This window comes from Cherax quadricarinatus, chromosome 49 (genome assembly GCF_038502225.1).
Source record: "Cherax quadricarinatus isolate ZL_2023a chromosome 49, ASM3850222v1, whole genome shotgun sequence".
NCBI classification, from domain to species: Eukaryota; Metazoa; Arthropoda; class Malacostraca; order Decapoda; family Parastacidae; genus Cherax; species Cherax quadricarinatus.
In genome coordinates, this window is record NC_091340.1 from 24,192,608 (window position 1) to 24,207,333 (window position 14,726).

General features: G+C 44.9%; 1 long non-coding RNA gene across 1 annotated transcript in view; it reads left to right on the forward strand.

Moving 5' to 3' along the window:
• LOC138854096 (uncharacterized) overlaps window positions 1-11,953 on the forward strand; it is a 418,790-nt gene extending 406,837 nt beyond the window's left edge. Inside the window, exon 4 of the long non-coding RNA XR_011393295.1 lies at window positions 10,822-11,953. This is a non-coding gene — a long non-coding RNA (uncharacterized lncRNA). The remainder of the gene's footprint in view (window positions 1-10,821) is intronic.
• The last annotated feature ends 2,773 nt before the right edge of the window (window positions 11,954-14,726 follow it).

Consider the following 14,726-nt stretch of genomic DNA (forward strand, 5'->3'; position numbering starts at 1 on the left):
TGGTCTCATTGGCCGCTATGATTCTTATTCTAAAAACAATATACAGTATTGTACTGTATTTGTTTTCTCTGCTTCCTTATCTACATTGATCGAATTAATATACTTAATACTGCAGCATTTTCTGAGATCCATGACACTGATTTCAGTTTTCAGATTTCGTCTATGTTCCCTATTTTTCCAGTTCCAGCGTGTCATGGAACATTATCTCTTGTTTTATCGAGTCGTTGTGGTGAGGGGAAGTGGAAAGCGAGAATATCTGTATATAAACATTAAGAGACATAGAGAAAGGAAGCGAAGAAGTTGTAGTACCTGGCACCAGGAGTCTTCACTACTGTATTAGCTGCAGTACCTGGCACCAGGAGTCTTCACTACTGTGTTAGCTGCAGTACCTGGCACCAGGAGTCTTCACTACTGTGTTAGCTGCAGTATCTGGCACCAGGAGTCTTCACTACTGTATTAGCTGCAGTACCTGGCACCAGGAGTCTTCACTACTGTGTTAGCTGCAGTACCTGGCACCAGGAGTCTTCACTACTGTGTTAGTTGCAGTACCTGGCACCAGGAGTCTTCACTACTGTGTTAGTTGCAGTACCTGGCACCGGGAGTCTTCACTACTGTGTTAGCTGCAGTACCTGGCACCAGGAGTCTTCACTACTGTATTAGCTGCAGTACCTGGCACCAGGAGTCTTCACTACTGTGTTAGCTGCAGTACCTGGCACCAGGAGTCTTCACTACTGTGTTAGTTGCAGTACCTGGCACCAGGAGTCTTCACTACTGTGTTAGCTGCAGTACCTGGCACCAGGAGTCTTCACTACTGTGTTAATTGCAGTACCTGGCACCAGGAGTCTTCACTACTGTGTTAGTTGCAGTACCTGGCACCAGGAGTCTTCACTACTGTGTTAGTTGCAGTACCTGGCACCAGGAGTCTTCACTACTGTGTTAGTTGCAGTAACTGGCACCAGGAGTCTTCACTACTGTGTTAGTTGCAGTACTTGGCACCAGGAGTCCTCACTACTGTGTTAGTTGCAGTACCTGGCACCAGGAGTCTTCACTTCTGTGTTAGCTGCAGTACCTGGCACCAGGAGTCTTCACTTCTGTGTTAGTTGCAGTACCTGGCACCAGGAGTCTTCACTTCTGTATTAGCTGCAGTACCTGGCACCAGGAGTCTTCACTACTGTGTTAGCTGCAGTACCTGGCACCAGGAGTCTTCACTACTGTGTTAGTTGCAGTACCTGGCACCAGGAGTCTTCACTACTGTGTTAGCTGCAGTACCTGGCACCAGGAGTCTTCACTACTGTGTTAGCTGCAGTACCTGGCACCAGGAGTCTTCACTACTGTGTTAGTTGCAGTACCTGGCACCAGGAGTCTTCACTACTGTGTTAGTTGCAGTACCTGGCACCAGGAGTCTTCACTACTGTGTTAGCTGCAGTACCTGGCACCAGGAGTCTTCACTACTGTGTTAGTTGCAGTACCTGGCACCAGGAGTCTTCACTACTGTGTTAGTTGCAGTACCTGGCACCAGGAGTCTTCACTACTGTGTTAGCTGCAGTACCTGGCACCAGGAGTCTTCACTACTGTGTTAGTTGCAGTACCTGGCACCAGGAGTCTTCACTACTGTGTTAGTTGCAGTACCTGGCACCAGGAGTCTTCACTACTGTGTTAGCTGCAGTACCTGGCACCAGGAGTCTTCACTACTGTGTTAGTTGCAGTACCTGGCACCAGGAGTCTTCACTACTGTGTTAGTTGCAGTACCTGGCACCAGGAGTCTTCACTACTGTGTTAGCTGCAGTACCTGGCACCAGGAGTCTTCACTACTGTGTTAGTTGCAGTACCTGGCACCAGGAGTCTTCACTACTGTGTTAGCTGCAGTACCTGGCACCAGGAGTCTTCACTACTGTGTTAATTGCAGTACCTGGCACCAGGAGTCTTCACTACTGTGTTAGTTGCAGTACCTGGCACCAGGAGTCTTCACTACTGTGTTAGTTGCAGTACCTGGCACCAGGAGTCTTCACTACTGTGTTAGTTGCAGTAACTGGCACCAGGAGTCTTCACTACTGTGTTAGTTGCAGTACCTGGCACCAGGAGTCCTCACTACTGTGTTAGTTGCAGTACCTGGCACCAGGAGTCTTCACTTCTGTGTTAGCTGCAGTACCTGGCACCAGGAGTCTTCACTTCTGTGTTAGTTGCAGTACCTGGCACCAGGAGTCTTCACTTCTGTATTAGCTGCAGTACCTGGCACCAGGAGTCTTCACTACTGTGTTAGCTGCAGTACCTGGCACCAGGAGTCTTCACTACTGTGTTAGTTGCAGTACCTGGCACCAGGAGTCTTCACTACTGTGTTAGCTGCAGTACCTGGCACCAGGAGTCTTCACTACTGTGTTAGCTGCAGTACCTGGCACCAGGAGTCTTCACTACTGTGTTAGTTGCAGTACCTGGCACCAGGAGTCTTCACTACTGTGTTAGCTGCAGTACCTGGCACCAGGAGTCTTCACTACTGTGTTAGCTGCAGTACCTGGCACCTGGAGTCTTCACTACTGTGTTAGCTGCAGTACCTGGCACCAGGAGTCTTCTCTACTGTGTTAGTTGCATTACCTGGCACCAGGAGTCTTCACTACTGTGTTAGTTGCTGTACCTGGCACCAGGAGTCTTCACTACTGTGTTAGTTGCAGTACCTGGCACCAGGAGTTTTCACTACTGTGTTAGTTGCAGTACCTGGAACCAGGAGTCCTCACTACTGTGATAGTTGCAGTACCTGGCACCAGGAGTCTTCACTACTGTGTTAATTGCAGTATCTGGCACCAGGAGTCTTCACTTCTGTGTTAGCTGCAGTACCTGGCACCAGGAGTCTTCACTACTGTGTTAGTTGCAGTACCTGGCACCAGGAGTCCTCACTACTGTGATAGTTGCAGTACCTGGCACCAGGAGTCTTCACTACTGTGTTAGTTGCAGTACCTGGCACCAGGAGTCTTCACTACTGTGTTAGCTGCAGTACCTGGCACCAGGAGTCTTCCCTACTGTGTTAGTTGCAGTACCTGGCACCAGGAGTCTTCACTACTGTGTTAGTTGCAGTAACTGGCACCAGGAGTCTTCACTACTGTGTTAGTTGCAGTACCTGGCACCAGGAGTCCTCACTACTGTGTTAGTTGCAGTACCTGGCACCAGGAGTCTTCACTTCTGTGTTAGCTGCAGTACCTGGCACCAGGAGTCTTCACTTCTGTGTTAGTTGCAGTACCTGGCACCAGGAGTCTTCACTTCTGTATTAGCTGCAGTACCTGGCACCAGGAGTCTTCACTACTGTGTTAGCTGCAGTACCTGGCACCAGGAGTCTTCACTACTGTGTTAGTTGCAGTACCTGGCACCAGGAGTCTTCACTACTGTGTTAGCTGCAGTACCTGGCACCAGGAGTCTTCACTACTGTGTTAGCTGCAGTACCTGGCACCAGGAGTCTTCACTACTGTGTTAGTTGCAGTACCTGGCACCAGGAGTCTTCACTACTGTGTTAGCTGCAGTACCTGGCACCAGGAGTCTTCACTACTGTGTTAGCTGCAGTACCTGGCACCTGGAGTCTTCACTACTGTGTTAGCTGCAGTACCTGGCACCAGGAGTCTTCACTACTGTGTTAGTTGCAGTACCTGGCACCAGGAGTCTTCACTACTGTGTTAGTTGCAGTACCTGGCACCAGGAGTCTTCACTACTGTGTTAGTTGCAGTACCTGGCACCAGGAGTCTTCACTACTGTGTTAGTTGCAGTACCTGGAACCAGGAGTCCTCACTACTGTGATAGTTGCAGTACCTGGCACCAGGAGTCTTCACTACTGTGTTAATTGCAGTATCTGGCACCAGGAGTCTTCACTTCTGTGTTAGCTGCAGTACCTGGCACCAGGAGTCTTCACTACTGTGTTAGTTGCAGTACCTGGCACCAGGAGTCCTCACTACTGTGATAGTTGCAGTACCTGGCACCAGGAGTCTTCACTACTGTGTTAGTTGCAGTACCTGGCACCAGGAGTCTTCACTACTGTGTTAGCTGCAGTACCTGGCACCAGGAGTCTTCCCTACTGTGTTAGTTGCAGTACCTGGCACCAGGAGTCTTCACTACTGTGTTAGTTGCAGTACCTGGCACCAGGAGTCTTCCCTACTGTGTTAGTTGCAGTACCTGGCACCAGGAGTCTTCCCTACTGTGTTAGTTGCAGTACCTGGCACCAGGAGTCTTCCCTACTGTGTTAGTTGCAGTACCTGGCACCAGGAGTCTTCACTACTGTGTTAGCTGCAGTACCTGGCACCAGGAGTCCTCACTACTGTGTTAGTTGCAGTACCTGGCACCAGGATTCTTCACTACTGTGTTAGTTGCAGTACCTGGCACCAGGAGTTCTCACACTACTGTGTTAGCTGCAGTACCTGGCACCAGGAGTCTTCACTACTGTGTTAGTTGCAGTACCTGGCACCAGGAGTCCTCACACTACTGTGTTAGCTGCAGTACCTGGCACCAGGAGTCTTCACTACTGTGTTAGCTGCAGTACCTGGCACCAGGAGTCTTCACTACTGTGTTAGCTGCAGTACCTGGCACCACGAGTCTTCACTACTGTATTAGTTGCAGTACCTGGCACCAGGAGTCTTCACTACTGTGTTAGCTGCAGTATCTGGCACCAGGAGTCTTCACTACTGTGTTAGCTGCAGTACCTGGCACCAGGAGTCTTCACTACTGTGTTAGCTGCAGTACCTGGCACCAGGAGTCCTCACTACTGTGTTAGCTGCAGTACCTGGAACCAGGAGTCTTCACTACTGTGTTAGCTGCAGTACCTGGCACCAGGAGTCTTCACACTTATGTGTTAGTTGCAGTACCTGGCACCAGGAGTCTTCACACTACTGTGTTAGTTGCAGTACCTGGCACCAGGAGTCCTCACTACTGTGTTAGCTGCAGTACCTGGCACCAGGAGTCCTCACTACTGTGTTAGCTGCAGTACCTGGCACCAGGAGTCTTCACACTACTGCGTTAGTTGCAGTACCTGGCACCAGAAGTCCTCACACTACTGTGTTAGCTGCAGTGCCTGGCACCAAGAGTCCTCACACTACTGTACTAGGTGCAGTACCTGGCACCAGGAGTCCTCACTATTGTGTTAGCTGCAGTACCTGGCACTCACATTCTCTGGCAACGTAAACATTACCGGCGACTAACCTGATAAGACCTTCCTTCACTTAATTTCCTTGTTGACGAGCTCCGAGTCCTCTCCTCTGCTCCGCCTCTCCTCTGCTCCGCCTCTCCTCTGCTCCGCCTCTCCTCTGCTCCGCCTCTCCTCTTTCTCCTCCTCCTTTCTCCTCCATGTCTCATCCTCCTCCAACTCTGGAGTGAGGTAATCAATTGATTCATGACGCAGACACCTCCAGGTTAGGTAGATTGTTTAAGATTCCAGATTGCCTAAGATTCCAGATTGCCTAAGATTCCAGATTGTTTAAGATTCCAGATTGTTTAAGATTCCAGATTGTTTAAGATTCCAGATTGTTTAAGATTCCAGATTGTTTAAGATTCCAGATTGTTTAAGATTCCAGATTGTTTAAGATTCCAGATTGTTTAAGATTCCAGATTGTTTAAGATTCCAGATTGTTTAAGATTCCAGATTGTTTAAGATTCCAGATTGTTTAAGATTCCAGATTGTTTAAGATTCCAGATTGTTTAAGATTCCAGATTGTTTAAAATTCCAGATTGTTTAAGATTCCAGATTGTTTAAGATTCCAGATTGTTTAAGATTCCAGATTGTTTAAGATTCCAGATTGTTTAAGATTCCAGATTGTTTAAGATTCCAGATTGTTTAAGATTCCAGATTGTTTAAGATTCCAGATTGTTTAAGATTCCAGATTGTTTAAGATTCCAGATTGTTTAAGATTCCAGATTGTTTAAGATTCCAGATTGTTTAAGATTCCAGATTGTTTAAGATTCCAGATTGTTTAAGATTCCAGATTGTTTAAGATTCCAGATTGTTTAAGATTCCAGATTGTTTAAGATTCCAGATTGTTTAAAATTCCAGATTGTTTAAGATTCCAGATTGTTTAAGATTCCAGATTGTTTAAGATTCCAGATTGTTTAAGATTCCAGATTGTTTAAGATTCCAGATTGTTTAAGATTCCAGATTGTTTAAGATTCCAGATTGTTTAAGATTCCAGATTGTTTAAGATTCCAGATTGTTTAAGATTCCAGATTGTTTAAGATTCCAGATTGTTTAAGATTCCAGATTGTTTAAGATTCCAGATTGTTTAAGATTCCAGATTGTTTAAGATTCCAGATTGTTTAAGATTCCAGATTGTTTAAGATTCCAGATTGTTTAAGATTCCAGATTGTTTAAGATTCCAGATTGTTTAAGATTCCAGATTGTTTAAGATTCCAGATTGTTTAAGATTCCAGATTGCCTAAGATTCCAGATTGTTTAAGATTCCAGATTGTTTAAGTGATCTGTTGGCTAAACAAATGTTCACAATTCGAGACTTTGCTTACAAAGTTATATTATTAGTAACTATATATTTATGTGAGGCTTCCAAGAGAAAAATTGTTCATTATATAATAGTTACCTGACCAGCCAGGTTCCGATGGCTATCTGGGCCTGCGGGCAGCATAGCAACAGCCTAGTTGATCAGGTAGTCACCAAAGGCACCTGACTACAGAATGGGGTTACAGGTACATCACAGACGAATGTCTTCCTGCGATAATGACGAGACATAAAGAGTACTCAGGTACCCGGCTTCCCTCTCTTATTGACGAGCAGAGTTTGTGTACTGTTGACTGATGGGTTGGTAGGTCACTAGGTCAACACAACACTTGTCCCACTACCATTCTGTATCCTGATCGGCGTATTATATTCTGAGTGTTGATGTCTTTACTGAGTGTTGATGTCTTCACTGAGTGTTGATGTCTTCACTGAGTGTTGATGTCTTTACTGAGTGTTGATGTCTTCACTGAGTGTTGATGTCTTTACTGAGTGTTGATGTCTTTACTGAGTGTTGATGTCTTTACTGAGTGTTGATGTCTTTACTGAGTGTTGATGTCTTCACTGAGTGTTGATGTCTTCACTGAGTGTTGATGTCTTTACTGAGTGTTGATGTCTTTACATAAGAACATAAGAACATAAGAAAGGAGGAACACTGCAGGAGGCCTGTTGGCCCATACTAGGCAGGTCCTTTACAATTCATCCCACTAACAAAACATTTGCCCAACCCAATTTTCAATGCCACCCAAGAACTAAGCTCTGATGTGAAAGTCCCACTCAAATCCAACCCCTCCCACTCATGTACTTATCCAACCTAAATTTGAAACTACCCAAAGTCCCAGCCTCAATAACCCAACTAGGTAGACTGTTCCACTCATCAACTACCCTATTTCCAAACCAATACTTTCCTATGTCCTTTCTAAATCTAAACTTATCTAATTTAAATCCATTACTGCGGGTTCTCTCTTGGAGAGATATCCTCAAGACCTTGTTAATATCCCCTTTATTAATACCTATCTTCCACTTATACACTTCGATCAGGTCTCCCCTCATTCTTCGTCTAACAAGTGAATGTAACTTAAGAGTCTTCAATCTTTCTTCATAAGGAAGATTTCTAATGCTATGTATTAATTTAGTCATCCTACGCTGAATGTTTTCTAACGAATTTATGTCCATTCTGTAATATGGAGACCAGAATTGAGCTGCATAATCTAGGTGAGGCCTTACTAATGATGTATAAAGCTGTAGTATGACCTCTGGACTTCTGTTGCTTACACTTCTTGATATAAATCCCAGTTATCTATTTGCCTTATTACATACGCTTAGGTACTGCTGTCTTGGTTTAAGGTTGCTGCTCACCATAACCCCCAAGTCCTTTTCGCAATCTGTATGGCTAAGTTCTACATCATTTAACTTATAAGTGCTGGGTTATGGACACTCCCGAGCTTCAGAACCTTGCATTTATCTACATTGAACTGCATCTGCCACTTTTCTGACCAAGAATAGAGTTCGTTTAAATCCTCCTGAAGTTCCCTAACATCTACGTTTGAATCAATTATCCTACCTATCTTCGTGTCATCGGCGAATTTGCTCATATCACTAGTAATTCCCTCATCAAGATCATTGATATATATTATAAACAACAACGGGCCCAAGACTGATCCCTGTGGAACGCCACTTGTTACAGATCCCCACTCGGATTTAACCCCATTTATGGACACTCTCTGCTTCCTGTCAGTGAGCCATGACTCGATCCACGAGAGCACTTTTCCCCCAATGCCATGAGCTGCCACTTTCTTTAACAGTCTTTGGTGCGGAACTCTATCAAAAGCCTTACTAAAATCTAAGTAAATAATATCAAACTCTTTATCGTGATCAACAGCCTCAAAAGCTTTACTGAAGAAAGTTAATAAATTAGTTAGACAAGACCGGCCTCTTGTGAATCCATGCTGAGTATCATTAATCAAGCTATGCTTATCGAGATGGCTTCTTGTAATCTGAGCTATAATTGACTCTAGTAATTTGCCTACAATTGAGGTCAGGCTTATTGGGCGGTAATTTGACGGTAACGACTTGTCCCCTGTTTTAAAAATAGGAATTACATTAGCCATCTTCCACATATCAGACACTACACCTGTTTGAAGAGATAAATTAAAAATATTAGTTAATGGTTCACAGAGTGTTGATGTCTTTACTGAGTGTTGATGTCTTCACAGAGTGTTGATGTCTTTACTGAGTGTTGATGTCTTTACTGAGTGTTGATGTCTTCACTGAGTGTTGATGTCTTCACTGAGTGTTGATGTCTTTACTGAGTGTTGATGTCTTTACTGAGTGTTGATGTCTTCACTGAGTGTTGATGTCTTTACTGAGTGTTGATGTCTTCACTGAGTGTTGATGTCTTTACTGAGTGTTGATGTCTTTACTGAGTGTTGATGTCTTCACTGAGTGTTGATGTCTCCACTGAGTGTTGATGTCTCCACTGAGTGTTGATGTCTTCACTGAGTGTTGATGTCTTCACTGAGTGTTGATGTCTTCACTGAGTGTTGATGTCTTCACTGAGTGTTGATGTCTCCACTGAGTGTTGATGTCTTCACTGAGTGTTGATGTCTTCACTGAGTGTTGATGTCTTCACTGAGTGTTGATGTCTTTACTGAGTGTTGATGTCTCCACTGAGTGTTGATGTCTCCACTGAGTGTTGATGTCTTCACTGAGTGTTGATGTCTTCACTGAGTGTTGATGTCTTCACTGAGTGTTGATGTCTCCACTGAGTGTTGATGTCTCCACTGAGTGTTGATGTCTTCACTGAGTGTTGATGTCTTCACTGAGTGTTGATGTCTTCACTGAGTGTTGATGTCTCCACTGAGTGTTGATGTCTTCACTGAGTGTTGATGTCTTCACTGAGTGTTGATGTCTTCACTGAGTGTTGATGTCTTCACTGAGTGTTGATGTCTTTACTGAGTGTTGATGTCTCCACTGAGTGTTGATGTCTCCACTGAGTGTTGATGTCTTCACTGAGTGTTGATGTCTTCACTGAGTGTTGATGTCTTCACTGAGTGTTGATGTCTCCACTGAGTGTTGATGTCTCCACTGAGTGTTGATGTCTTCACTGAGTGTTGATGTCTTCACTGAGTGTTGATGTCTTCACTGAGTGTTGATGTCTCCACTGAGTGTTGATGTCTTCACTGAGTGTTGATGTCTTCACTGAGTGTTGATGTCTTCACTGAGTGTTGATGTCTTCACTGAGTGTTGATGTCTTCACTGAGTGTTGATGTCTTCACTGAGTGTTGATGTCTCCACTGAGTGTTGATGTCTTCACTGAGTGTTGATGTCTTCACTGAGTGTTGATGTCTTCACTGAGTGTTGATGTCTTCACTGAGTGTTGATGTCTTCACTGAGTGTTGATGTCTCCACTGAGTGTTGATGTCTCCACTGAGTGTTGATGTCTTCACTGAGTGTTGATGTCTCCACTGAGTGTTGATGTCTCCACTGAGTGTTGATGTCTTCACTGAGTGTTGATGTCTTCACTGAGTGTTGATGTCTTTACTGAGTGTTGATGTCTCCACTGAGTGTTGATGTCTCCACTGAGTGTTGATGTCTTCACTGAGTGTTGATGTCTTCACTGAGTGTGGCACTGTAAGCCAGTCATCAATGCTGCCATCAGCAGCAATACCACACCACATTCTCACTCGTCATTATCATCACCACCTCCCATAATCGTACACATTCCAACGTTTTTCTTGCAAATTTTCGGTTACGACGTTGAAGGACTGATTACCTCATTCTCCTCCTCTCCTTACGCCTTCCTCTTTGTATTGGACTGATGAAGCCACTGTGTGGCGAAACGTATCCTGAATAAAGATTCCCATATGCTGCATAAGTGTCTCAATCTTCAACTTGTCGGTTTTTCAAACCATTCATCACACACACACACACACACACACACACACACACACACACACACACACACACACACACACACACACACACACACACACACACACACACACACACACACACACACACACACACACACATATATATATATATATATATATATATATATATATATATATATATATATATATATATATATATATATATATATATATATATATATAATATATATATATATACATAATTATTAAATCAGAATGTGCCTTTCAGTCAACGATCATTTAATTAAGCTATAAATTAAGTAATAAATCTCACTAAGAATAATACATATAAATTGGTCTCAGGTCAGCAGTGTTGTGCTCTCAACTCTAATAATCAATGAGTTGTGTATATTTTTGCCTGCCAAAAATACTGCAGTATCGGCATTTACAGGCGGTTTTTTTCCTTTTATTTTTCAGAGTGCGCCGTCGACGAAGCCACAGCCGGAGGTTCTAGGCTGAGACATCTAGAAATCCTCCAGAATCTGCGCCACGCTAGTCACTGCTCATACAGTAAAGGGCTGTTATCTGGCACACTAAGTTTACATTTTTTAAGAATGTAGAGTGAGGTCAGAGGCACCGGCACTGGCACCAAACACTGTCTTGAGGAGAACGTGTTATAAGAACATAAGAAAGGAGGAACACTGCAATAGGCCTACTGGCCCATACTTGGCAGGTTCTTGTTAAACTCAAACCATCTAAAAATTATTTGCTCAACTCATTATCAATGTTACCTAAGGAATAAGTTTTGTTAACCCTATTAAATCAGGTGCAACTCCCACTCAAATCCAACCCCTCTCACTCATAAGAACTTACACTAGGGAAGATAGTGCCGAGCCCAGTGTATCTCTCGAGAGGTGTGCTTCAGGACGCTACACACACTTCAGCCCAGTGTATCTCTCGAGAGGTGTGCTTCAGGACGCTACACACACTTGTGGCCAGTGTATCTCTCGAGAGGTGTGCTTCAGGACGCTACACACACTTGAGCCCAGTGTATCTCTCGAGAGGTGTGCTTCAGGACGCTACACACACTTGAGCCCAGTGTATCTCTCGAGAGGTGTGCTTCAGGACGCTACACACACTTGAGGCCAGTGTATCTCTCGAGAGGTGTGCTTCAGGACACTACACACACTTGAGGCCAGTGTATCTCTCGAGAGGTGTGCTTCAGGACGCTACACACACTTGTGGCCAAGTCCTCAACGGAACAAGAAACACTCGCGTCCCTCAGTAAGGTCACTTGCACACCCACACAAGATGCTCTAGGCCACATAGTGACCTCCAGTCACTACAATTCCGAGGCTCAGGAGTCCTTTCACACCAGTGCTGATGACTTCTTACGCCCCAGCGGTGCTACCAACCAGGTATAGCAACAGCACGAGCAACAACTGCAACAACACGAGCAACAACTGCAACAACACGAGCAACAACTGCAACAACACGAGCAACAACAGCAGCCTTACCACCTGGACGGAAGTGTAGTGAAAGACAATATGGCCGCCACGCGACACTTATCATTATTAGAAAGAAAGAAAAAGCAGTGGGAAGAAGAGAGAGGTAAGACAATCACTTGGTCTTTCATACTCTTATTTTTCTTTTCTGTATAACATTACCACAGTTATTTTTTATGTAACAAGAACATTGTACCAAAAATATATCTTGTAGATGGATGGTTCAGAGAACCGACATGTTGATAAATTAGACACATATGCAACTCTTGGGTATCTTTATTGAGGAAACGTTTCGCCACACGGTGGCTTCATCAGTCCATACGAAGGAGAAACTTGAAGAACAGGAGGAGAATGAGGTAATCAGTCCCTCAACCTTGAGTCGATGTGTTCAGTCCATCAATCTTGAATAGAATACGGCATATCAGCGGAGAAGCAGCTTATAAACCGTATGGCAGGAGAGGTGCAGCAGTCATAGGTGGTGTCACATTTGTTCAATGTGGAAGTAGGTCGTGCCCAAGAATTAGGCAAGCGAAGAATTCCTAAGTATTAAGATCCCAAGAAGTTGCAGTGTCTGACAGATTTGTAGATGAATGGTTCAGAGAACCGACATGTTCTTCAAGTTTCTCCTTCGTATGGACTGATGAAGCCACTGTTTGGCGAAACGTTTCCTCAATAAAGATACCCAAGAGTTGCATATGTGTCTAATTTATCAAAAATATATCAGTAAATACTGAGTTGTATTGTGTCTAACATCTGTTTTGTAGTTCCAACTTAAGATAAATTATATTCTTGCTACGTTGATATCTGAACCACCTTACATCCTCTAGTGCCTTACATCCTCTAGTGTCTTATATCCTCTAGTGCCTTACATCCTCTAGTGTCTTATATCCTCTAGTGCCTTACATCCTCTAGTGTCTTATATCCTCTGGTGCCTTACATCCTCTAGTGTCTTACATCCTCTAGTGTCTTACATCCTCTAGTGTCTTACATCCTCTAGTGCCTTACATCCTCTAGTGTCTTACATCCTCTAGTGTCTTACATCCTCTAGTGCCTTACATCCTCTAGTGTCTTACATCCTCTAGTGTCTTACATCCTCTAGTGTCTTACATCCTCTAGTGCCTTACATCCTCTAGTGTCTTACATCCTCTAGTGTCTTACATCCTCTAGTGCCTTACATCCTCTAGTGTCTTACATCCTCTAGTGTCTTACATCCTCTAGTGTCTTACATCCTCTAGTGCCTTACATCCTCTAGTGTCTTACATCCTCTAGTGTCTTACATCCTCTAGTGTCTTACATCCTCTAGTGTCTTACATCCTCTAGTGTCTTACATCCTCTAGTGTCTTACATCCTCTAGTGTCTTACATCCTCTAGTGTCTTACATCCTCTAGTGTCTTACATCCTCTAGTGTCTTACATCCTCTAGTGTCTTACATCCTCTAGTGTCTTACATCCTCTAGTGTCTCACATCCTCTAGTGCCTTACATCCTCTAGTGCCTTACATCCTCTAGTGTCTTACATCCTCTAGTGTCTTACATCCTCTAGTGTCTTACATCCTCTAGTGTCTTACATCCTCTAGTGTCTTACATCCTCTAGTGTCTTACATCCTCTAGTGTCTTACATCCTCTAGTGTCTTACATCCTCTAGTGTCTTACATCCTCTAGTGCCTTACATCCTCTAGTGTCTTACATCCTCTAGTGTCTTACATCCTCTAGTGTCTCACATCCTCTAGTGCCTTACATCCTCTAGTGCCTTACATCCTCTAGTGTCTTACATCCTCTAGTGCCTTACATCCTCTAGTGTCTCACATCCTCTAGTGCCTTACATCCTCTAGTGTCTCACGGCACCTAGCAGGTTCCTGAGAGTTACTGGACTGGTGTGGGTGGCATCCTGGGTGTTACTGGACTGGTGTGGGTGGCATCCTGGGTGTTACTGGACTGGTGTGGGTGGCATCCTGGGTGTTACTGGACTGGTGTGGGCCGCATCCTGGGTGTTACTGGACTGGTGTGGGCCGCATCCTGGGTGTTACTGGACTGGTGTGGGCCGCATCCTGGGTGTTACTGGACTGGTGTGGGTGGCATCCTGGGTGTTACTGGACTGGTGTGGGTGGCATCCTGGGTGTTACTGGACTGGTGTGGGCCGCATCCTGGGTGTTACTGGACTGGTGTGGGCCGCATCCTGGGTGTTACTGGACTGGTGTGGGTGGCATCCTGGGTGTTACTGGACTGGTGTGGGCCGCATCCTGGGTGTTACTGGACTGGTGTGGGTGGCATCCTGGGTGTTACTGGACTGGTGTGGGCCGCATCCTGGGTGTTACTGGACTGGTGTGGGTGGCATCCTGGGTGTTACTGGACTGGTGTGGGCCGCATCCTGGGGGACAAGATTGAAGGACCAGAATGGAAATAATACAGACAGTCCTAGATGACGCACTGACGTTCTAATCTTATCCTGGTGTAACAGCAGGTGTAAGGTTACTAGCACCCAGGTACCTACTTACTGCTAGGTGAACAATGACAGCAGGTGAAAGGTGACTGGCTCCCAGGTACCTACTTACTGCTAGGTGAACAATGACAGCAGGTGAAAGGTGACTGGCTTCCAGGTACCTAATTACTGCTAGGTGAACAATGACAGCAGGTGAAAAGTGGCTTCCTCCTAGGTACCTACTTACTGCTAGGTGAACAATGACAGCAGGTGAAAGGTGACTGGCTCCCAGGTACCTACTTACTGTTAGGTGAACAATGACAGTAGGTGAAAGGTGACTGGCTCCCAGGTACCTACTTACTGCTAGGTGAACAATGACAGCAGGTGAAAAGTGACTGGCTCCCAGGTACCTACTTACTGCTAGGTGAACAATGACAGTAGGTGAAAGGTGACTGGCTCC